Genomic DNA, 24124 nt, shown 5'->3' with positions numbered 1-24124 from the left:
GACCTAATCACAAATCAGTCTCTCACTGGGACAATGAAGCACAGAGAAGCAGCTCAATGAGAGTTTTTCTTAGATGCTTGAAATCTCTTTTTCACCATGGTATTGCAGCTGTGCCATTATTCTCAGGGAGACAAGAACACAGCAGAGACGTTCTTTGGAATACTCCATGTTACCTCTGTGGTCTCCAAGCCTCCACAACTAGGCACTAAGTGGGAAAAGCTCCAAGGCCGCCTGATGATGAGAACATGTGCCTTGATCATGCCATGGGTTGGTGTTTCTGGGATCCCAGGGATCATTTAGTCCCTGTGGGGACCAAAACAGTTCTCAGCAGTACCAGAGCTGGAGATAGACAATGTGCTGTTCCCTATTCCTTGCACCACTGGTGATAACATCTGTAAGATGAAACAGGGATCGACAAAAGGCATTTTACAAAGGACAGAGAAGGTCCCAAAGGAAAGATTTGCTCAAAACAGATGTTCTATAGCCATTGTTTATTGGAAAGTATTTCAATAACAAGATGAAGAGCAAACAAAGTCATGAAAAGAAGCTGATGAAAGTAACTACTCTGACTTTCAAGCACCCATAATTGAACTGGAACAGGAAAGTGATATTGATTGAAAATCCAAAGTAAAGCAGAGTGGTACACTTTCAGACCCAGCAGACAGGAGGAAAAAAGTAAACAAGTAGTCTGAAAGGTGCCATTATTTTAGCAATTTGAATTAGATGTTAAAATGTCAATTCATTTTTCATAGCCCAAGATATTATTTATAGCATAGATAAAACCTTCTAATTTCCAATAAACCATTCTGAAATGAATATTTTGTACTAAATCCTGCTCAAGTTGCTCAAGCATATCATTGTATTGAAGTCATTAGGACTGTACAAATGAGTAATGGCAGCAAGAGCTGGCCTTTTATTGGTATGACTTTGAAATGGCTGCCTTACTCAAGCATGTCTATAAAACACTCTTGCCGCACTATCACGTATCCCATTTACTTCTCTTTTAAGAGAGAGGGGAAAAGGTTATTCTAGAAATACTTTAGAGTAATAAAATCTTTATTGCTATAATTTTTTTTGTATCTATTATGCCAGTGAAGCTAGTTGATTTAGTTATGTCCACAGTTCTGGGAGGGGTAGAAAGTCAATGCTTATACATTTTGTACACCTCTAAATATAACTTTAGCTGGAGTGTCTATGACTGTGGGGTGTGTGTGTGTGCAGTTTTAAGATCATATAGCTCACGACATGAATGAAAAAAACACATGTTGTTGCTGTGTAAATCATAGCCTCACAGTCCCTTCTTCCAGTGGGACACAGCAAGTGCTTCTGGGTGTGATAGCTTGCAAGGCAACAAATCTAAACAGGGATTGAATTGAAACTTGTTACTGTAAATGAAAAACATGAAACATTGAGAAGGAATATCTACCAGAAGCAGGGAAAATTATAAGCACACACACACACATACAAGTTTGGGATCTTTTCAAGTCTACATGAGTAACACAGACACTCTCTAAGCATTATTAATATTTAAATATCTTACTGAATATTTGGGACAGCATCTTCTTGCATTAAATTCCAAACATGCACTATTGTCCAGTCCATCTGTTTACTGTGCAATGAGCCAAATAAATATCTCTGCCGTCCCAGCTTTTTATTTATTGGAACAATAATATTCACTATTATAGAAAAAGCACTGTATTCCTTGTATCACTATCTTCCACTGCTGCTGACACAGAGATGACTAAAGAAAGCAACTCCCTCCCCACAAAACTAAAATCAAACCAACAAAACCAAAAACCCCAAGACCAAAACAAAACCAAACCAACAACAACAAAAAGAAACTCCACCACCACTGTGCTCAGCTATTTGAGCCACTATTGTTGTGACAAGTGAGCAAATTCCTTTGTTCATCAACAAATCTGTCAGCTAAATGGTGATCATGCTACCTTCCCTGGTAGTAGCACAAGAGAAACAGAGGAATCTTGGTGCAATTTTCTAAGTCTGAGATTGCTGTCATTTAGAAAAATAATTGTGTAACTATTAAATGGAACGAATTTGCTCAGGAAGTCACAGAGGGAAAAAATATGGAATGCTACTCTGTCGTTTCGACAATTAGTATTCTTCTGTAACTTCACTTTGACAGAGAAGCCAACATCATTTGGAATATCTGCTTTCTCAGTCAACACCAGTCTGTTGAATAGCAGAATGACAAATATCTCATTGCTTATTTAATTATTTAGGGCATAATATGCTATTTTATTTTACAATTTGTTTGCTCTGTGGAAAACTGTAATGCTGAGTAATTTTTCCTTATGAAGGAACAAGATTATCTTCTCATTAAACAGTCTCATTGGCCCAAAAGGAACACCACTCCACAGATGGAAACTATTGCTATGAAAGGAATTAAGCAGAGATGACTGGAACTTACAGAAAATACAAGCGAGAACTCAGTCCCTGAAGTGAGTGAGAAGAAAGAAAGATCTGGGGACCTGATATGGGGACCTGGAGCAACAGTGCTGCCTATATGGGCAGAGGAATTTGGGCTGCCAGAGAGATGCTGAGCTGAAGATCAGCTTTCCCCTTTTGACTGCTTAGTTTGGTTTGAACTTGAGGGGTGGGGTCTGAAGTGGTAATGTTCATGGCACTTCTTCCTGCTGGAGAGTAAGCCAGGCTGACAAGGGCAGTGACAGGTACTCCCTGGCTTTCTCTCAAGTTGAAGAACAAAGGGATAACCGTATCATGGGTGTTCATGGCTATGGTGAACTCTCTCACAACCCTTCTAGGGAACCTGGATGATTGATTACCACTTCAGAGTGCTTGTACACAAACATATGCAGCATGGAGAATAAACGAGAAGAACTAGAAATCTATGGGTTGTAACAAAGCCAAAATCCATGGGCCCTCATGGGATATACCCATGGGTGCTGAGGGAGCTGATAGATCTTGGTGCTATGCCAGTCTCCATCATCTTTGAAAAATCATGGAGAAAGGGAGAGATGCCTGACTGAAGGAAGGCTGTTGTTAGTCCAATTTTCAAAAAGGGCAAGGAGTTTTCTTGCCAGAAAACTGCTGGCAAGTCAGCCTTTCCTCCATCCCTGGCAAGGTGATGTGACAGATTGTTTTGGAGGTTATCACCAATCCTGCAGAAGAAAAGGTCATCAGGAGTTGTCAGCACAAATTCACCTAGGGGAAATCATGCTTGATATAATTTCTGATAGCCCTTGTGATGGCATGGGAGGATGGGTTGATGAGGGGAAAGCGGTAGATGTTGTCTACCTTGACTTTGTAAGGCTTTTGACGCTGTCCCATAACATCCTCTTAGATAAGCTCAGAAAATGTGGGTTAGATGAAAGAACAGTGAGGTGGATCAAGAACTGGCTAAATGGCAGATCTTGGAGGGTCATGATCAGTGGACTGGAATCCAGTTGGAGGCCTTTAGCCAGTGCTTTCCCTAGGGTTCAGTATTGGATTCAGACTTATTCTACTTGCATATCAATGATCTGCACAAAAGGATAGAATATATCCCGAGCAAGTTACATCCCCATGTAACCTGTTCTAGGTGACCCTGCCTTGGGAGTGGAGTTAGACTGGATGATCTCCAGAGGTCCCTTCCAACCCTAACAGTTCTGTGATTATGTGTGATTCTGTGGTTGGCTAAATTGACCTACAGAGCCCAGGGTGACACTGGTTGAATTATGATAGTATCCCATGAGAAGAGAGTCAACAAACCTTTCTATGATTTCCTGGGGCTTCTGTACCAGTTTGATCTAGAACCCCAGAGAGATATGGAAGGTTTGTATTTTCTAACTTGATTCCATCTGATGTATATCTTCAGAAGAAATGCTCTGGAGTTCATGGAATAAGTTATATAAGTGAGGACAGAAGGAATTTCAGGGTGCTTTGATTTTGCTGCATTCTGCATGGTGATAATAATGAGCTCTAAGCTATCAAACAGTGCTATCCATTTTAATATGGCCAAATGGTTTCACAGAGCTCTGTCACCATCATTTAACAGATGAAAAGGCACAGAGAAGTATTTTGCTTGGGGCTGTATTAGAAACCAGTAATATATCTGAAACTAATACCTAGCTCCCCAACCTTCTACCTAATGCTCTAAACTACTATTTTCCCCTAGAGATAAAAGTATGGATAATGAACTTTTTCATATCACCATTACCATAATTTATGTCACTCAAAAAACAATAATGATAAGAGACCATTTTAATAACTGACTGTTCTGGATAGCCTACAATTTTATCTTAACAGTGCTATGTCAAATTTCAAATTGAATATCTTAGAAGCTAATGGACATATGAAAGTTACACCTTGAATCCTTGCTTATATGAAAGCATCAAATGAAAGAGCCACCTCATCCATTTTTTGTCTCTGATAGTGGCCAAAGTGTTTATGGAGGAATGGAGCAGACATTTATCAACATTTCTCTAGAATATTCTCAGAACTTTCTGAGACAAAAGATGTGGTTTTTATTTGATGGACCAATGGCAAGGAGTGTCACAGTTTACCTTCAGAGGGTAAGATCCCACAGACTCTGTTCTTCAGAGATTCAGTAAAATATCACAGGCCTTTTTCCTGTATGCCTTTCTTGTGAATGTGACTACTTTGATTGGCTGACATAGCATTTTTAACACAAATAACTCTTTGACATCTACAGAAGAATAATTAAGTATCTCTGCCTATTTTACTTTCTGTCTTCTCTGCCACCACAGATTCTTTCTGGTGTCAATGGCAGTGTGGACAGCAATTCATTTGACATGCATGATTTCATCAATTCATTAGGCACAGACTGGCATGATACCACTGACTTACAATGATACAAAATTTGAAGAGATGATCTACAGAGAAAAATGTTCTGTGTCCTGTTGACAAGTCTGAAAGTGCAAATATTTCTGTAGAGAACTCTTAAAAATGGCCTGGTCTTTTTGCCCCAGCAGAAGCATACACATTTCATTTGCCTTTTTAATCACAATTTTTTAGATCTTTAAAGTTTTTTTTTTAAGGTGAAAATTCAATAACTGCTTTTCAAAAAAGGGTATCTGATGGGCTAACAGGGTCTTTTGAGCCCTTCAGCTGTGTTTAGCACTGTGACACTGCAATGCCACTTGGAGCCAAACCAAATGCCAAAGTCAGGCTCAAGAATAAGGCTAACATAGTTTTTGCATATGTAAATATGCCTGGACTTATAAGGGTATTTGGCTAAATACAGCACTGTGCTAGCTCAGTGGCACTGAGCCCAGCCCAGCCCTGAGTTAGTCTGATCATCTTTGTAGGGCCTTTCTCCAATACAGAGCAACCATCCTAGGGTCTTTGATGTGGCCATACCACAGCCTAACTAAGCAATTGTCGAGATTAAAATAAAAACTTGCTTTTTGGGATCTCGTGAAGATTTTCCAGGTCTGAGTTCGTTTGTCTGTGCTGAAGTTCCAAAACAATGTGATGTGGCACGTCTAAGTATGGAAAGGATTTCTAGGCATACAATCCCATTGGTCATAATTAGCAATATAATGCCTAATAATCTTTAGTCAAAAGAGGTCTTCAGTTACCTGATTTTCATCCAAAGCCTGTTGTCAGGCAATCTCCTATAGCTGGGTCATAACACTCTACTGAAACACTGAAGAGAAACTTGGCCTGAATGTAATCATTTGATTAGCATTCATCCAAGCAAAATATCCACTTCCTTAGAGAGCAAGCATACGTATTTTTATCTTTGCTGGCTTTTGACGAGAAGCAGGTGTAAGAAACATAGGAAATATATACAGTACAGAATGTTTTTAGACTAAGCACATGGAAAAGTGCATATTGCCTAGACAGTGATGACAATCCCTTGTACATCAATAAGGTATCACTGAGCTGTTATCTGCTGTGCTCTCAGGTGAGAGATGATACACACAGAGAAACACAGAAAAATAAAGGGAGGTGAAAAAACTTAAAAAACAACTACAGATATGTTTTCTAAAATTAATCACAGGATTATTTTTGCTTCAATGTTATATTTTTTTCATATAAAGGAAGCAGCCAGCATCTTTCTTTAAGAAAACATAATTTAACAGAACAGCTACCAATGTGTTGATTTTTTTCCTGTACTTTCCCTACTGAAACCCAGGGAACCTCTTGGAATGCATTGCCTAAATTAGTAGCAACTACTCTCAGTAACCACAGATGCGGATAAACCCCTGGACAATGACGTACATTTCAGGAGAAGCTGGATCAGCACACACATATAAAGGGCAGGGAACGGTGAAGTAATGTATGCCAAGAGCAGAAAAAAAAATCCCTTTCAGTTTATAAAACACAGAAATGCTTTTTTCTGCTCCAGGTCACACTGACAGATTCTCTTTGATGGGTCTTGCTGTGACTGTTGACCTCTGTACCCCTCTCTGAATTGTATCAAACAAGATGTGTCTAATTTTTTGCTTCTTTCAACAGCTTCCTGGTCAGCCTTAGAGCACCTTGTCTTAATCTCTCACTACCTACTTTCAGCCAACTTTTTGTGACATACAGCATAATATTAGTATTCCCATCTCCCAGATGATTACTGATTTTTATTTATGATATATTAACATCTGTTGGGAATATCTGGAGAAAATAAAAGTACAGTTAGAGGTTGAATGAAAGTTTCCAGCTTCTGCCACCTATCTTAGGTGCTCACAACTTCTAGACCCTGATTTAGCATCCCTTTGAAAACTTCAACTAACATTCAATAATGTCTTCATGAATCCATGAGACAAGGTTAAAAATGCACTCAGCAACTCAACATATAAGAAACTACTTCCACTACCAACAGTATCTACATCTATGTGTATAAATTTTTCTTTCTTCCACCACTTCCTATCTGATGCATTAGGAGGGAATTTATTAGTCTTAATCTTCCTCAGTTGATGTTTATGAGGAAGCACAGTGCCTGAAGCTGGAGTGGAAGAAACAGATATGCTGTACTGTCAGCAGATTACAGGACAGGAGTTTTCTTGTTTGTCAGTTCTAAGTCCCTTCCAGCTACAGAAGGAGGTGACAGCAATAACTAGGAAATGAAGGAAGATTAATGGTATGTATAACACAGTTGAAATAAGGAATAATCATACTCTGCAGAAATGGAGCTTTCTGGAGGGAATGGCTCAAGAGAGTAGGATGTAGGAGCCAGTAACATCTGTTTCTAGTCATTTAGCCAGCTCATGCAACAGCCTGATATGAGACCCCCTGATAATAGTTATCTTCTGACTCAAATGCCACACAAAGCATGGGGTTGATCAACATCTGGCAGGTACATGGTCCATGTTACCAAGCAACACAACTTCTTTTGCTGATCCATATTTCTACTTTGATTCTTTTCCATTTATTTTCTACAATTTATACATTAGTCATTGAAAGGGACAAGTACAATACACATCAATGAAGCATCTGTTAACTCTCCAATGTTCATTAAGATTCAGATCAGTCCTAATGGACACGGAGAAATTAATATTTAATTCACATTAACTCTTTCACAAATAAAACTGTTCACAAAGAAACTTTGTTGCCTAAGGTAAGATTCAGTTTATTAGCTCACGGAGATAAACACATAACATGGACACAAGGACATTAGAAAGGGAGGTTGGATGGAAAAGGCAATAAAGAGCAATGATATGTGAAAAAAACAGTCACTTCATTGTGCCAGGTGCTAACAGGAAAACAACTTTATCAGTGGGATTTGATGATAGATGATGAAACTTACAGAAGAGCTTCTAATTCAGTAGATAACTGCATTAAGAGTTACTTATCTTCCCCAGTAACCTTCTGAATGAAATCATAAGTTTCAAAAAGACTGCATGTGGTTGTTTAGTTAGATGTAAATAATGTTCTGGACACCTGAGTCTAAGATGGTGAATTACATGTCTGTGCCAATAAGTTCATAGGTGCTGCTCAGCAACTTTCCTAACAAAGATTTGTGTGAGTGCTCACAGTTGTTTTAACATTTTCTGGTCATTCAGCATGACATTTGGTGATTCAGTTTCTAGAAATGCTGACATCTTCTGTCTACAACTAAGAACAATGAATCTGTGACCTGGATCAATAAATTTATATAAACTGAAAGGGGAAAAACCGAAAGCAAATTGTCCCAGAAACTGAGAAATGCCTGTAACAATTAATTTTCATTGCTATAACTCATGTCTTGAAGGGTAAAAGGAGAATAATGGAGGATGGCAATGTAGATTGGATGTGGGACGAATAGCCATGGCACCTAGTAGGAATTGAAGGTTAAGTCCTTTTCTATACTTTTCACTTCCTACCCCTCCCTTTGGTAAAATCTAGTGTTGTATCATGTAAGGTAGAAGACAGTAGAGCTCCAGAAGGGAGGGAAAAGTATGCCCTAAATACACCTTTACTGGGCTATATGAATAGTTGGTGAAGATGTAGTTCTGACATTTGAGAGATCAGGAAACACAATTGCAACAGCTGAGATCACAGACCTGATGTTCAGAATGTTAAGATGGGCAGCCGTGTGCACTCGATTCCTGTGAAAACACAGCCACTCATGGAAGGTGTAGCCTCGACAGCCCTAGATAAAGTTTGGTTTGTGGAGATTTCAATGGATGGAAATTGAAGAATATTTTTTTTCTTTTCTTTTTTTTTTCCCTAGAGGTGTAAAATCAACACTAAGGTTTGAAATTCCCAGGGTCTGTGTAATTTTTACCATTGATTTCAAAGAACCTTACCAGTTTGCCCCTCATTCCCGACTTTGAAACAAGATGTTTGAAAATTTGAAAAAAGCCATCAGAAAATGTGATAAAATTTTCCAAGCACAGTATATAATTTTGCATATGTACGTGGGGGAAATATTACACCTATGTCCTTTACATTTGCTTACAACAAACCTTCTTGAAAATGAACTCTCAATACAAAAGTTTTTTTTTTTTTGCTCTAAGTACTTATCATTTCAACACCTCATTGTTATTTTGCTTCTGGTGGTATCTTTGACTAAATTCTTAGATTAATTTATAGTAATGACACAGCAAACCTGGCAGCTATAATCCCTTTAGTTGTTAAATATGTTTATGAGGGTTGAAGGCCATTAAATGTAGCAGTTTAATGCTAAACTAAGTAATCAGTTCATTAGGAATGAACTTGTCATCTCCAGCTGAAGCATGCAGAATCAGACTGATATTTCACCAGACACTTTAATATATGAACAAGGTAAACTCCTCAAAGATTGATTGACAATCCCTTGAATTTTCTTAGAAGAGATAAATGCATGTTCACACTTACACCTACTGATAACTTATACACTTCCAGCCCAGAAGAACTGTAAAACAAATGTATTTGGCAGTCAGGTCTGGTATGCACAACTCCACCTGCAAGATCCTGACCCAAGACAGCCTCAGCCAGCAAAGCCAGGCTTCAGGGACCTGAGAAGGAATATGGAGAGCTGCATCCCAGCCACGGAAATCTTTTGACTGGTGTGGGGACTGTGTGCCATGCCTGTGTGTCTACTATCAGACTGAAATACCCATGGCTCTATGGTGGTCTGTCTTTCTGTCTTGAGGAACTACATATCCCATGGCAGAAAAATCCTGGTGCCTTCTTGAAGCTGTTTCAGCTTTTTAAAATTAAACATCATTTTATGCTGTCATATTCCTCTCTTCTACAGTAGCCTGAAGAGTACCCATTCTGAAGCCTGAATGTTGCTTTTCTGGCTTTTTTCCCTATACACTTAATTCCTCTTATCGACCCTTATCTCACTCTTCACAGAAAACTTTATTTCTGCTAATGTTAAAAAAACAGCCACAACCATCAATAATTTAACAAAGCTCTGAAACAAATTATTAAAATTTCACCAAAACACTGATGGCTAATATTTTTTCTGAAAGAACTTATACCTCTAAATACTTCTAACTCCTAAGATGTATGGAATACAGAAATTTAGGCATAGTTCAAATCCCTGGTTATGTGTCTGATCTGATAGTCTCCAGATGCACAATACACCCCCAATATGACAAATGCCTTTGCCTATATAGCCAGAAAAATTTGCTTAGATCCGTTAACAATTTGAAGAAAATGGCCAAAAAAGGCCAAATCACCCCAGCCTCCATAGCTTCCTGAGCATATACCTCTTTCTTTCAGTAAAGGAAGATGCCTCTTTCAAAGTAGTGAATTATAGACTCCTCCTGTCAGTGCCTGAGATATCTGTGAGGATAAACCTGAAGCAGGACCTTCTCTTTCAGCACTCCATTAGCATTCACTTAGTTCCTTGCTGGCATCCTATTAAATGCAGAAGCAATTAATGAAACCCTGAATGTTCACTGATCAAAAATCTCTCGAGGCTCTGCTTCTGCAACAAAAATTTATGTAAGGAGAGAAAGGGGGGCAGAGGAGAAACAGTACAGAAAAACCCTGCATCATGGCTCAGCATGATAAACAGACCTGTGAAGGAGGAGTGCACTGTGGGGAGAGGGAGGGGAGAAGTGATTATATGGAAAAGAATAATCTTCCTCCCCAAAATGCCTGTGGGAAGGAGGAAGCAAGAAAACATGAGAATTCTGCCAGTACATACAATGACCCTTCAGAGCGCCATGGGGAACCTACTGATGAAGCACTGCTCTCTAATGCCTCCTGCCAACTCCGTATTTGCCAAATCCCATTTGCTTCTAATCATTTACAGACAGTTGCTTGGCCTGAATCTGCTCACTCTTTTTCTGGTGTAAAGTTGGAGTTAGGCTGTGGAAGCTCTCTTGGTGCTGGTGTATGTTAAAGTAGGACTGTGTCTATCGTCATGATCCACAGAGAAATAAAAATGCTGACTGACCTGTCTTAGACAGCTCCTGGAGGAGTAGGTGGGTGGCAGGGTGGGCATGTGGACCTGCAGGACATTATTACAAGCATTATCCTTATAGGAAGAGAGAATACACACTTAGGATGCTCCCAGTAGGTGCTGTGGGAAAAAATGGGTAATCAGAGACACAATTACTTTTCTGACAGCTCAGGGAAGAGAAACTGCTTACTGAAGGCTATATTGACATTCATCTTGGCCCAGTTTCTTCCATAATTCTGCCAGATGAACAGTTACCCTTTGTTATTAATTCACTGAATTTTGTAGCATACTACAAACAAGGTCTGGCTGCCTGTCAGAGACAGCCCCAGTTTTCTGAAATATGCTTTAGGACACAGCAAGCACAGAGAGAAGGAAGTCCTTAGTAGGTACTAGTCACACATACAAAGCACCAAGGAAAACAACCTGGATCTGAGCAATGTGTGCTAATCTCTGTAAGGCCAGCCATTAATCATGTCCACCTTTCTTCAACCACTGAGTTATGGCAATACATAAAGAAAGGGAATTGCTTTCTGACCCTCCCCTGCACACCTTCAGCAGCAGAAGCCATCAGCTGACACCCTGAAGCACAGTGGCTGATTGCATTTCACATGCATAATGGTGGCTGTTATTACTGGCAAGAACAGTTGTTACAGTTCAACCGGTCTTAATCATTTCCTGCTTATGTAACACACCATATACAAGTACTAATGCAATCAAGTGCACTCTGAATACTGACTGCAGAAATACTGCCTGCAGTCTCCTTTTACTCAATAAATTTATTACTGAATCTAAAGATCTGGATTAAAAGCACTCTGCAGAAAATAGGTGTTTTGAGGGAATTGGTCTGATATTAAGAAGTTTCATAGGAAGAGTGATAATGGATTTAGACTCTAGTTTAAGAAAAGTTAAACAAAATTCCTCCTATGTCTCTGATTTCTTTTGCCACTGGGCCATCAGGATTATTTGCTCTTATTTCTGTCTTATTATTCTGAATTTAGAACCTTGTATGTAAGAGAAAATAAAGCCTTTATGCAGCAATAATCTCATCTACTGTGAAAAATGAGGTTCACTTTTTTATATAAAATTTAAAAAGTTTAATAGAAAGACAATTAGGAGACAGAAATAAAGCAAAATGAACAAACACGGCTGAGTGCTTCAACATTCCGCCAAGAGCAAGCCTTACTAACAAAGGATTGTCCCTTAAAAACAGAAATCTCTTGCATATTTATAAATGCTTATGCATGATTCAAACATTCCTCTAAAGCATTAGATGTTCCTTTGTTTAGCTTCAACTCACCCCTCCCCAGTAGATCAATCCTCTTGGCTCCATTGAGTCTCACACTCCCTGATAACAGAGGTTCAATAAATTCTTCCCTTGGAGCTCCAGTCACTGCTGGCTTCATCTGGATAAGATAATCTAAGAATGACGGTGGTGTTTCTGACTATCTTTTTAGTCTCTGGGTTATATGAACTAAAGCAGTCTTTATTTTAATACCATACTACAGCCTAAAATATATGTATATGTGTATTACATCACTATTTCTAAGTTCTATCAATAACAGAAATAAAAGAAACTCTAGAAATACAGCAAAGTTTTCCAACATTATACATATAACATTCATTTTAATATTTGCGAAAAGCCAATAATATAATATGTATCTATAACATTTACTTTGGAGAAAAACAGAAAGGATAAAAACCAGCAGCTGTGTGTGTAGATACAGAGATTTTGCTTCTCATGCTCATAAATTAGTTATTCCAGTACTCCCTTCAGCACTGAAGAGAACAGCTACAGGCAAATACAGCTTTACTGCTGAATTCCCTCATCCTTTCAACAGGGTAGATTCATCTTGGCTACCTACTGAGAGAATCTCAGTGGCCCCTGCTAACACCTGAGTGATCATCCGGGACAGTGTACAAGGTAAATCCTCTGCAGGTCCCTTTCCAGCAATGTAACAATATGAACAATTTGATCTGGCTGCCCAGGGACCTTTCTGGTACTCTTTAAAATCCTGAACTATAATGATCTCAGTGTTGCGGAACCAAATTTGTTCCATCTAGAATGTTTTGGATTAGTGACTGATAGCAAACTGAAAAGAAAGGTTAATTTAAAAATAGATATTCGTATATAGCCATACACATGCATTTTGTTTCCAGCTGGAATTAAATTGCTTCCTGGGGAACTGTTCTTCTGTGGGCTTAGAAGTACCACTAAAAGATACAATCTTTTGTCAGTGAATATGTCATTTCCTCTTAATGTGAAGCAGGGGAACAACAAACTCACTCAGACAGGGAGACAAATAGTTCCCGAAGTGTCCCTGGAAATTCATTTCTAACTTGGAACTGTCTGGGGGCATTTAACACCCTTAAGCATTTTTCACATTTACAAATTATTGCAAGAAAAGCCTTGAAATGAAGATACAATTTATTCCTGAAAAAGGCAAATACCACCTTGGCTTTTTGGTAGAGCATGGGACACAATTCAGGTAAAGTTTACAGAAGCATGTCTGCTGGCTGGTTCTTCTCCTAACCAGTCTTTGGACTAGAAGAGGTTCTTTTTTTTTCGTGATTCTTAGTTCTGGCTCTGCTCTGCATGAAACCACACCATTTAATTGAAAACTGAGGTACTCTTCTGTGAATTCTTTGGTGATTTGTACTGAGAAAATACCACAGATCCAAGTATCAGGAGGCACTCCAAGCTATTTGCAACCAAGATTTTAGATTGAAAAAACACTGTGCATGTCCATACTTCTACCTTGAACACAGTAAAGAATTTTTTAACCTGTGACACAAGTCAAGTCTGGTTGGTTCCCAGCCAGCAACATAACAGGCTTGCTCAGCCCCTCCAGCTAAGCTCTGGGACATCTATGGCCTTGCCACTGGTGAGCAAGTTTCTGCAGTTGCTCTTTCAAAGGTAGAAAAAAATAAGCTGGTCTGCATTGAACACTACAACAAACTGAGGAAAGGGAAGCAGAATCAGACCTGGGACCAGAAGGCATGCCTTCTTGTCTTCTCCTTGCTCAAAGAAATATTTAATGCCATAGACAACCCGGGGGTTGAGACATGCTTCTCCCCAAGCTCAGGTAGGTACTGGAAGGAGAGCCCAAACACCCAATGTGCTCTTGACAAGTCATTTTCTCTAACCAAACACCCAATGTGCTCTTGACAAGTCATTTTCTCTAAATATTTTAATGAATATTCCCAAAATTTTAGATTATTTTCTATGACAGGAGAATTAACTCTTTTATTTTTTTGATGCTTGGATCAAACAGCCAAATAAAAATACACCTAAATAAATTATTGTGGGATAAGGAAGACATTCAATACAAAGAAGGTCCTCAGAAGCACACAGCACCTCGACTTGCCATGTTAGAATTTGAAAGTTAAAAGAATTATTAAATTATTAAAGTTATTAAAAGAAAGTTAAAAACATCACATTCATGCTCTCTCAGCTTCTAAGGCTATTTTTACACCTGTGCTGGGGTCTCATGGCTTTCTGTAATGGCATGTTATAGACAGATACCAGCAACAATAAAAACCAAGATAACTTGCATGGGAGGATTGAAGTTCCAAGAAGCAGATTATGCACAAATAAGTCTTTTATGCACAAATAAGTCAGAGTATGATTATTGTCCAATTTCTCTGGAATTAGATATTTAATCATCAACTAAGACTGTAATGTTTACCAAGTATTTTGGAAGACATCTTAATGACACCATCTTATAACACTCAACACTGATATTTTTTTTTTTCCTACGATGTAAGACTTTCATGAACGGGAAGACAGATAATACTTAATCATGATGCTAGGGAGGGATTGTGGATCTTGTGAGCTGTATTCACAAGAAAATGTGAAGATGGAAGAGAGTTCTGCAATTTGAGGTTTTGCCTGACATAGTTTGAAAATCGAGTTCAATTCTGAGATGAAAATCTGGTATGCTGTATGTTGCTTTACAACCCAAACATTGCAAAGAAGCAGAAATGTTCAAAGTATTTACAGAGTTAAAATTAAAGCAGTCATAATAACTAGAAATATTGAAACACAATCAAACTTGATCATCTAGAAATTTTTCTCTTTTGATATCTTTAAAGATTAATCTGAAATGCCTTTTTACAAATTACCTCAAACTTGATTTTTCCATCATTTAAATAAGGGTCAAAAACCTAACTGTTGGGATAACTTCTACAGGTTTTTTGGTTTTTTTTGCTTGACTGTGAGTGCTGTACATGGCTGAGGCAGCAATTCAATTAGGAATCCAGTAAACATTTTTTCATTACCATAATTGCTCTTATTATGGCTCAACATAAAAACTTCCAGGAAGATCAAGACATCAGTGTTAGGGTCCATCCAAACATCTAATACAGTCCTCTACAGATGCTTCTAATCTAAATAGGCAAAATACTGGAGGAAACCAGAAATGTTAACCCCTATTTTGAACGAAGAGCATGGAACATCAAGTGGTAACAACATGACAAGGCTACTCAAGAACCCAGTGGCAGAATCAGAGATCAGATTTTGACTCTCTGAGAGCATATTCAGTGTGAAAGCATCTTTGGCCTATGGAGAGCTATGACATAAAAAAGTTATTCTGTGTGATCGAAAAGGCAAAACAGAGGCTGTATCTGTATGCTACTCCAGATCCAGGATTAGTTTCTTACGGTAATTCCACAGGATTTCACCAAGGTAATCAAGTCCTGACACTGCATGTTAGAGCCTTAAGACAGTGATGGAGCCAAAGCCATCATATTATCAATGCACATAGATAAACAACGAGAAAGTAATTTGAAAAGTACCTTCTGCTTAGAGCTACCACAATTTTTTTCCTAAAGAATGCCCTGGCCCGAGGTGCCTTTCAGACAGCAGGGGTATTAAAATCCTTCCTGGTAGGAAGTTGCCAATGATGCTGGTGTGTATATGCCCTTGGAGTGCCCAGGCTGTCAGCTGCACCAGCTGCTGCTTCATTCATTATACATGAGGAGTCACAGGCAGTGTGCAGTGCTGAAATTAATCTTGACAGAGTCATGAATAAAATGTAAATATATCTTGAGAAGGAAACATTCGCAAAGGAATTAAAAAAAAAAAAAAAAAGGAGATAGAGATAGAGATAGAGATAGAGATAGAGATAGAGATAGAGATAGAGATAGAGATAGAGATAGAGATAGAGATAGAGATAGAGATAGAGATAGAGAGGGAGGGAGGGAGGGAGGGAGGGAGGGAGGGAGGGAGGGAGGGAGGGAGGGAGGGAGGGAGGGAGGGAGGGAGGGAGGGAGGGAGGGAGGGAGGAAGGAAGGAAGGAAGGAAGGAAGGAAGGAAGGAAGGAAGGAAGGAAGGAAGGAAGGAAGGAAGGAAGGAAGGAAGGAAGGAAGGAAGGAAGGAAGGAAGGAAGGAAGGAAGGAAGGAAGGAAGGAAGGAAGGAAGGAAGGAAGGAAGGAAGGAAGGAAGGAAGGAAGGAAGGAAGGAAGGAAGGAAGGAAGGAAGGAAGGAAGGAAGGAAGGAAGGAAGGAAGGAAGGAAGGAAGGAAGGAAGGAAGGAAGGAAGGAAGGAAGGAAGGAAGGAAGGAAGGAAGGAAGGAAGGAAGGAAGGAAGGAAGGAAGGAAGGAAGGAAGGAAGGAAGGAAGGAAGGAAGGAAGGAAGGAAGGAAGGAAGGAAGGAAGGAAGGAAGGAAGGAAGGAAGGAAGGAAGGAAGGAAGGAAGGAAGGAAGGAAGGAAGGAAGGAAGGAAGGAAGGAAGGAAGGAAGGAAGGAAGGAAGGAAGGAAGGAAGGAAGGAAGGAAGGAAGGAAGGAAGGAAGGAAGGAAGGAAGGAAGGAAGGAAGGAAGGAAGGAAGGAAGGAAGGAAGGAAGGAAGGAAGGAAGGAAGGAAGGAAGGAAGGAAGGAAGGAAGGAAGGAAGGAAGGAAGGAAGGAAGGAAGGAAGGAAGGAAGGAAGGAAGGAAGGAAGGAAGGAAGGAAGGAAGGAAGGAAGGAAGGAAGGAAGGAAGGAAGGAAGGAAGGAAGGAAGGAAGGAAAAAAAAAGAGGAAAAAAAAAAAAGAAAAAAGAGAGAAACAGATCAATTGTAGGAATGTAGAAGAATGAAGCAATACAGTCAACAAGGTGAACACCTGGGTCTTGCCTCATTTCATGCCAAGAGGAAGGTGGCTCCAGGACTTCTAACACACACCACAGTGTGCCAGCTGCCTGGGAATATAAATATAGCAGCTCCAAAACCAAACCAAACCACAACCAAAAAACCTCCAAATCAACTAGAGTGTCCACTCTCCCCCCCTCCCCCAACCAAAAAAAAAAAAAGGAAAGGAAAAAGACCAAACCAACTGGAAAACCAAAACTCCATATGTGACTAGGGAGTTTTAAAATCAAATTAATTGTAGAACTTGCCTTGAAGGCCATAGAATAAGGCTTGCTCTGAGTGTGTATTTGGCAGAAGAGGGAAAAGCTGGCATCCACTTGGCTTTTAGCTATGTCTTCCTAATGTCTCAGTGCCTAGCTAAAAAGTGTTGCCAGCTTAGTTTGGAGCTTTAAGACAAGCTATTCTCTGTCTGTTTCTGGCTGCTACTTGCTTCAACAGGCAGTGACTTCATGAGCTCTTCTAGGTTGTTTGCCCTGTATACCAGACCAATTAAATCACCTCTGGCAGAACCATGTAATCCATGTGGGAGGCAGTTAGCTTCCTGAGAAGCCCAGACTACATTGCATGACTTTTCATACTGCCTTGTAGCCATCAAGTTTTTTCACCCCGCCTGGCCCCAGATTATCTCATCTAACAATCCATCAAAATGGATTCCCACTGGGGAATGAAGAATTATATGATTCTGGAGACTTGATTAAAATCTTGTTCTAGCACTGATTTCATCCACTGTGGTTTGAAAACTGCAGGTCAGATAATGCTTTCAGCTACACCCAGGCAATTCCAACCAATTTCAGGACAAAAGTCTGCATATGCAGGACTCATTCTAACATCACCACAATTTGTATATATATGTATGTGGAGAGCATGGTGGTGGCACACAGCAGCTACTCTCTGGCAGCAGTAGTACCTACCCAGCAGGGTGCAGGAGGGGGAAATGAAGAATCATTTTCCCAGTGGAAACTATGGTGATAATTTTAAGCAGGGAGAATGTAATTACCTGAAATGAAATCATACATTATACCCATTGCACCATTCCGTATAAAGATTTAAAGCATGATTTGCAACTGAAGAAGCTGAGGTGGATTTATGAGTTTTATTAATTTGGTTCCTCCTTATTTTAAGTGCTGCTGCTGAAAGGCAGATTCACCTGCATGGAGAGGCAGTGTCACCTTCTCCATGCTCTTATCTGGAGGAAGAAGTTAGGAGTTGTGTTGTGCCTTTTTCTGAAAGGACCTCAACTACATGTCTTCCATCATAGTCTTTGTACTGCTTTCACCCCACACAGGTATTTTATCTATGCCTTAATGGAGGCTTATATGTAACTAAACCACGTTCCCAAGCTCTGTGTGGTACTGGATATCTCAAAGTCCCTAAGGCTCTTATCCTTTCAATTAATCCCTCCTGAGACACAGTTACAAGTTTAAAGCCAAGAACTGAGGCTCAGAAAAACTCTGAGTAAAATTCATCTCATCTAACTTGAGAAGTCTGAAATGTAGCTGTGTGTACCTAAGCAAGGAAACAAGATTTTTCTGTAAGAGACATTAGACAAAAAGAGGGTCTTATAGGGCAGAATTGTTTTCAATGTCTTGTATAGGAGGGAATTGACCATTCCCTGGAAATGCCTGCTTGCTTTCTTTGTCTATAAGGAAAGATTAGATAAAAGCCCTGTTATTATAACTATTCAGTCTAAAAAGAAATTGATAGTGGAATAGGGAATTGAAAGTACATCTCCTAACCCATACACAGATATCTTGAGTGGAAAGCCAAGACCCTATTCTGAAAGAATGATAACAAAATCTTCAAAAATATTGTCCTGCAAGTAAAATTGCCTTCAGACTTTTGCTGATGTTGTGTCCCATGAGTAAATGGGTAATTTTGTGTCATCTCTCACCATATTTTCAAAGAAACAGTGGGACTTACAGTGTATTGCTGAGGCAGAGGAACAATTCCTCCAAGGCTTCAGTCAACAAAGTTTGCATATTAAAAAGATAAGACTGAATCACAGAGAACTTCCATCTGACTAAACATGGGAACTGAGCTAGACTGTTGAGTGGGTCACTCTGGTAGTGCTTAACCTCATATGGCAAAAGGAATTATTTTATTTGTAATACATATCTAATTATGAAATAAACTGACACATTACTATAACAATAACCAAAACCTTGGCATTACTTGACTGTGGCACCATTGACTAAAGGAAAATTGCCTATACACATCTTCAGTATTGTCCTGGTTTGAGACAATTTAAAGGAGAATTCTTGGCAATATTTTGGGATAGCCATGACAAGCACGGAGAAGGAAAACTTAGCAAGACCTAACCTTCTAATACATACAAGAAAGTGACTGAGAAGACAATACCAGGGTCACTATTGAGGAGTAGGATGGGACAACAAAAAAAGAAGATTGTCATAAATAAATCAGGAGAGGTTCAAGTCAGATACAAGTGAAGACTTTTTCACAGTGAGAACAGTCAAGCATTGAAGTTGTGTCCATCTATGGAATATTTTGAGACCTGACTAGATAAAGCCCTATTAAGCTGATGCAACCTCACAGCTGACTCCATTTTAAGCAGGAGTTTGTTCTAAAGAGCTCCTGAGTTCCAAGTTCCCTTCCAAAACATACTGTTTTCTGATAAAAATATTGTTCATGGACTGCTTCCCATCCACTAACAAAGTATGCAAAGCGTAAATGTAGTTCTTATTAAAACTTCATGTGGAGTAGAGCAGCTTTCTCAGTTCTCTATGTGATGTGTGAAAGGATAATGGAGAGTAGAAATTCACATTATGTTTTGCAGTTTCTAGATCCTTAAGCACCCCAAATGTTTGTCCAGACAGAGTAATGAAAACTAGATTGAGAAATATTTGCAGCACATGAGAGACCAAAGAGGTGGTTGCTGCGATGATGATGAAAAGGCTGTGACTTTTCATCCCCAGTGACCCAAGCTGCAGACAGCACAGTTAATAGTAGAGGGATCTAGCCCTAACTTTCCATACAGAAAGTTAGCAGTGTACTATGATTAGGTGACTACAGCTTAGTCACCCTTGCAAAGTGTTTTCAATAAAAGCACTTTATATTCCCTCTGTGGAACAATGCCCTATCTTGTAGTAAATCCTAAAAAAAATCCCACCAAAACAAAGTGATAACGAATTCCCTAAACACACAGAATTTTAATTATTTTGGACCTACACAGATATTGTGTGCTCCAAAAGTCTCCTAAGGTGTTTTTTGGTGACTTCTAGCTCACAGTGTCCCTGAAGGAAAGGAAATAATCTTTAATTTTTATTATGTGAATCACTTTGCTCTCATGGGAAATTAAAGGAATCACTTGGCTAAAAAAGTGAAACAAATGATGTCAGAGTTTGATAGAGAGTTGGATTCCTCAACCATGGTGTCACTGAGTCCATGGGGTTTCTCACTCTTGCCAAGCCCAGACAATCACAAACCTATATTGTACTTGAAAAACAGCTACAGGAAACTTCTGAATCCATTGCTCTGTAGAGATAGCTTTGCATTCCTACTCCTTCCAGTTTCATTATGCTGTTTTACATTGAGACTTAAATAACTTGACTGGCCAGCAGGACATCTGCAAGAAGTGCAGAAGACCCATTAACACTTCTTGGGGCTTTTTTTTACCTGCTGTAATTGGAAAAAAATAATAATTCTACATTGTACTCTTTCTCAAGTTGTGCCTCTCTGCTTATGAGAGGAGGAAAATTCCCCTATCAGAGAAAACTCAGCAAACCTGAAGGACAAGTCATAAAACCACTGAAATGGAAAATTAGAAAGCAGTATAAATATCCTCTTTGGAAAAACTAGGTCTTCCTTGCTATACTGAGCATGAATAAACAATAAACGGTCATTTCAATAAGGAAAACACTTGTAAAGAAGGTCTTCCCTCTTCAGTTACAAAGCTTCCATTCAGAGGCAGTGGTGCACAGGCAGAGAATTAACCTTTCTAGGCTCTTTGTATGTGTCAATCTCTTATAAGATATATTGCTACCTTCTTTCCACCCCTAAAATTATGGATAAGGTATGTCGTCTAATGATAAATATTTGATCCTGACAGATACAGCAATAAGAAAGGAGATTTTACTTTTTCAAGGCCACATAAAGGAGACTCGGAAGAGCAGAAGCTCTGTGTTGTCAACTTCTGTCTAAGATGCAGGGTGTCAAACCAGCTTGAAAACATGTCAGCTCTTCAAACCACATTTCTTAGGAACACCTGAAATTCTTAAATTATTCAACTTTAGGTAAGTGATCTGCCCATTTTAGAAGAGGTTTCAGAGTTCATACTCAAGCAATGCACAACTGAACCAGATCAGCAGAAAAAAAGGTTTTGCCTCCATCACATTTCTTTCTATCCCAAAGGGTACAAGTTGGCAGAATTTCTCTAAGAGTTATGCTTGTTACACTTGAAATGACTGCAACTTTCAGCTTTTGAGAAGAAAACTTATATTTAACTTTTTTTCTTCCTTTATTTTTGATTGTCAGTAGTGAATATTTTTTTCAGAAAAAAATTGCAAAGGAAAGAAGTCAGTTATTGCCTAAAAAGATTGCATTTTGAATCTCCTTCTGCTGACAAAAAAAAAAAAAAAAAGAGAGAAAACTGAAACATTTTAAAAGTCAGTGAATACTATCAATACAAGGGAATATTGTGAACAAATATCTCCAAAATATACTAAAAAAAAAAAAAAGGACTAAGTTTCTTAAAATGACCCAGGTTGAGATGCCAAGAACTTGGAAACTGTCTGTTGTGAGAAGAGACTTGGAAGAAAAAAAATGAAGAAAAAAGACTCAAGCAAACCTATGGATGCTGATGAGATAAGCCAATAATATAATGACATATAAAATCTTAATTATTTGTTTTAGAAACTCTTTTAACCGAGCCAAATGCACAGCAGCATCCTCAGTGTGGGCCACACCTATACAGGGAAACAAACAAACAAAAAAACCCCCACATCCTAGAAAACATCAGCTCATAGATAGACCTCTAGATTATGACTGATAAGCAACTCAGATTCAATCTCCTAAAATGGTGCATGATGTTGAAGAATTGTGGGTAGTGCTGCTTGACCCCCATTTATTAAAGGAAAATTATGGAATTTAGAATTTTTTAAAAATTAATGTTTTTCTCCACATTCAGGATCATTTCAGTCTGTATTTCTGGACAATTAGGCATTCTAGATATCTTTACTGGGATATAGCATTATGTCACTAAGTTTTTAGCTACATCAATAAGTTTCATTTTTCAAAAAATGGAACTTATGGCCCTACTTTTAGTGAAGTGTAATGCTGTATAGTCAGGATTGATTCTGTTTAACTTGGTGAAGGAAGTATAAATACTTTTGGCACTCTTCCACCTCAGCTTCTACCACCTCTGTAAAACACTGAGAGAATTAGATACAATGCTCCTGCCAAGATTTAAGCTTAATGTGAAACAACTGTAGCTGGTGATTAATACACGATTTACATTTTCTCTTTATGCCATCCATAATCTATGCTAGGGTAAGACTCTAGTTTTCTTTATCTATCCAAAGAATTTATTCTTTTTATTTTATTTTCAATGAAAGAAATCTGGGGTTCATGTATCTGACAGTTCCACTTGAGCAATGATAGATACAATTTACTCAGTCTGAAATATCATCAGCTGAGGGTGAAAAGTGTTAATTAACTATAAATCTGGGGAGAGAAACCCTTTTGGAGTCTTTAGAAGCTGAGTGGTTAACAGGCTAGCTCCCATAAAACAGAGCCCCTCATCACTGTCGTTGCCATCATTGTCTGAATTTCTTCAAAAAGAAGAATAAATACATGGAATATAAGATATTTATAAGGATAATAATGAAAAATACAGTTTGTGAGACAGAGCATGAGGTCAGGCTTAAGGCTGTAATGAAAAGAGGCAATTTTCTCTGCTCATTATATGTCTTTCATGAAAGGGGCTTTATGCTCCATTCCCATTTTTCCATCTATTTTTTTCTCTCCACTTAGAGTGATTCTTAGTTTGGAAAGTGAAAACGCAAAACTTGATAATTCACAGCATTTTTTGGATCAGTGCAATGGCCTTTGCCACTGAATTTTTTCAGAGCTGAAATAGCCTGACTATTTCCCTAGCTATTAACTCCCTTCCCCACCTGTAGAGGTTTACTGGGATCTCAGATTTCTATCCATCTCCTTCTACTCTGTTACTAGAAAGAAAACTTTCTTCAGAGAACTTAACTATGGTACTGCAATGCCTCATCTGTCTTTTAACATTTCAGGAGACCAACTCAGTAGTCAGCAAAAATTAAGTACCATGCAATTAAATAAGGCTGTAATTACTCTATAGCTCAAAGAGATATGGCTGCTGTTCTCAAGCAATTATTTAAACTGGGTTTAATTGAGCCAGACTGATTTATAGTCACAGAAAGAATGGGAAAAAGGATGTCCAATTTCCTTTCCACTCCATGAGCACAGTCTGGAGTAGCTGGGATACTTGTCTGACTGAAAAAAGGACATGGGTTTTTATGTGGTTGTAGGTCTGACAAAGTTTCTGTACACCACTAAATCCTGGACTAACAGTGACTGTATACTCAGGTTGATCAGCGAAGTCATCATAACAGATGTACAGCCTCTAAACTCTGCAGGAAATCTCCTACTCGGATGGTTTCAGTCATATAGTACCCTCATCCTGATGCATTTTGAAGAACTAAATAACTAATGAGTTGGACATTGCCCTCAGCCACAAAGGATGAGCCTCTGACCTGCATTAGCAGCCCTAGGATGCAGGCTCACTCATCATGGAGTAAGAAGACAACTTTGGGGTAAATTTTTGAATTCCAGCACTTACTCTTCCACTCTAATTGGGATGAGATGTAAGAGCTTGCTCACATTTGAACACCATTAACTTGGGTAACATACACCCCTTCCTAAACGCAGCAGCTTGAATCATAAATAACATCATAAACTTGACAAGGAAGACCAAATACTGCACTTTTTTGCTTTGCAGAAGATGGTGGGAATTCGTAGACAGAAGAATTACTTCAGTGGTTACATATCATTCCTTAGTTTTCCTGTGTAGGGAGAGAGAACTGCTTGTTAAATCTGTATATTTATCTATTAATAAAGCAACTTACACTAGCTTGAAATTGCTTCAGAGAAGTAGAACTTAACAGATACATTATTTTCTTTGATATTCTTTTTACGTATTTATCAGAGACA

The 24124-nt window shown here is 38.8% G+C and overlaps 1 protein-coding gene across 1 annotated transcript in view; it reads right to left on the bottom strand.

Moving 5' to 3' along the window:
* The window catches only part of LRFN2 (leucine rich repeat and fibronectin type III domain containing 2), a 97904-nt gene extending 86461 nt beyond the window's left edge, over window positions 1–11443 (bottom strand). The window contains exons 1-2 of the mRNA XM_023924532.2: window positions 11351–11443; window positions 10796–10921 (exon numbers count right to left, since the gene is read on the bottom strand). The gene's annotated coding sequence lies outside the window, so the exon portion shown is untranslated. The remainder of the gene's footprint in view (window positions 1–10795; window positions 10922–11350) is intronic.
* Between the last annotated feature and the right edge of the window lie 12681 nt (window positions 11444–24124).

Source organism: Cyanistes caeruleus, chromosome 2, assembly GCF_971803275.1.
Source record: "Cyanistes caeruleus chromosome 2, bCyaCae1.hap1.1, whole genome shotgun sequence".
Lineage (NCBI taxonomy): Eukaryota > Metazoa > Chordata > Aves > Passeriformes > Paridae > Cyanistes > Cyanistes caeruleus.
This window is presented reverse-complemented; position numbering and strand designations above follow the sequence as displayed.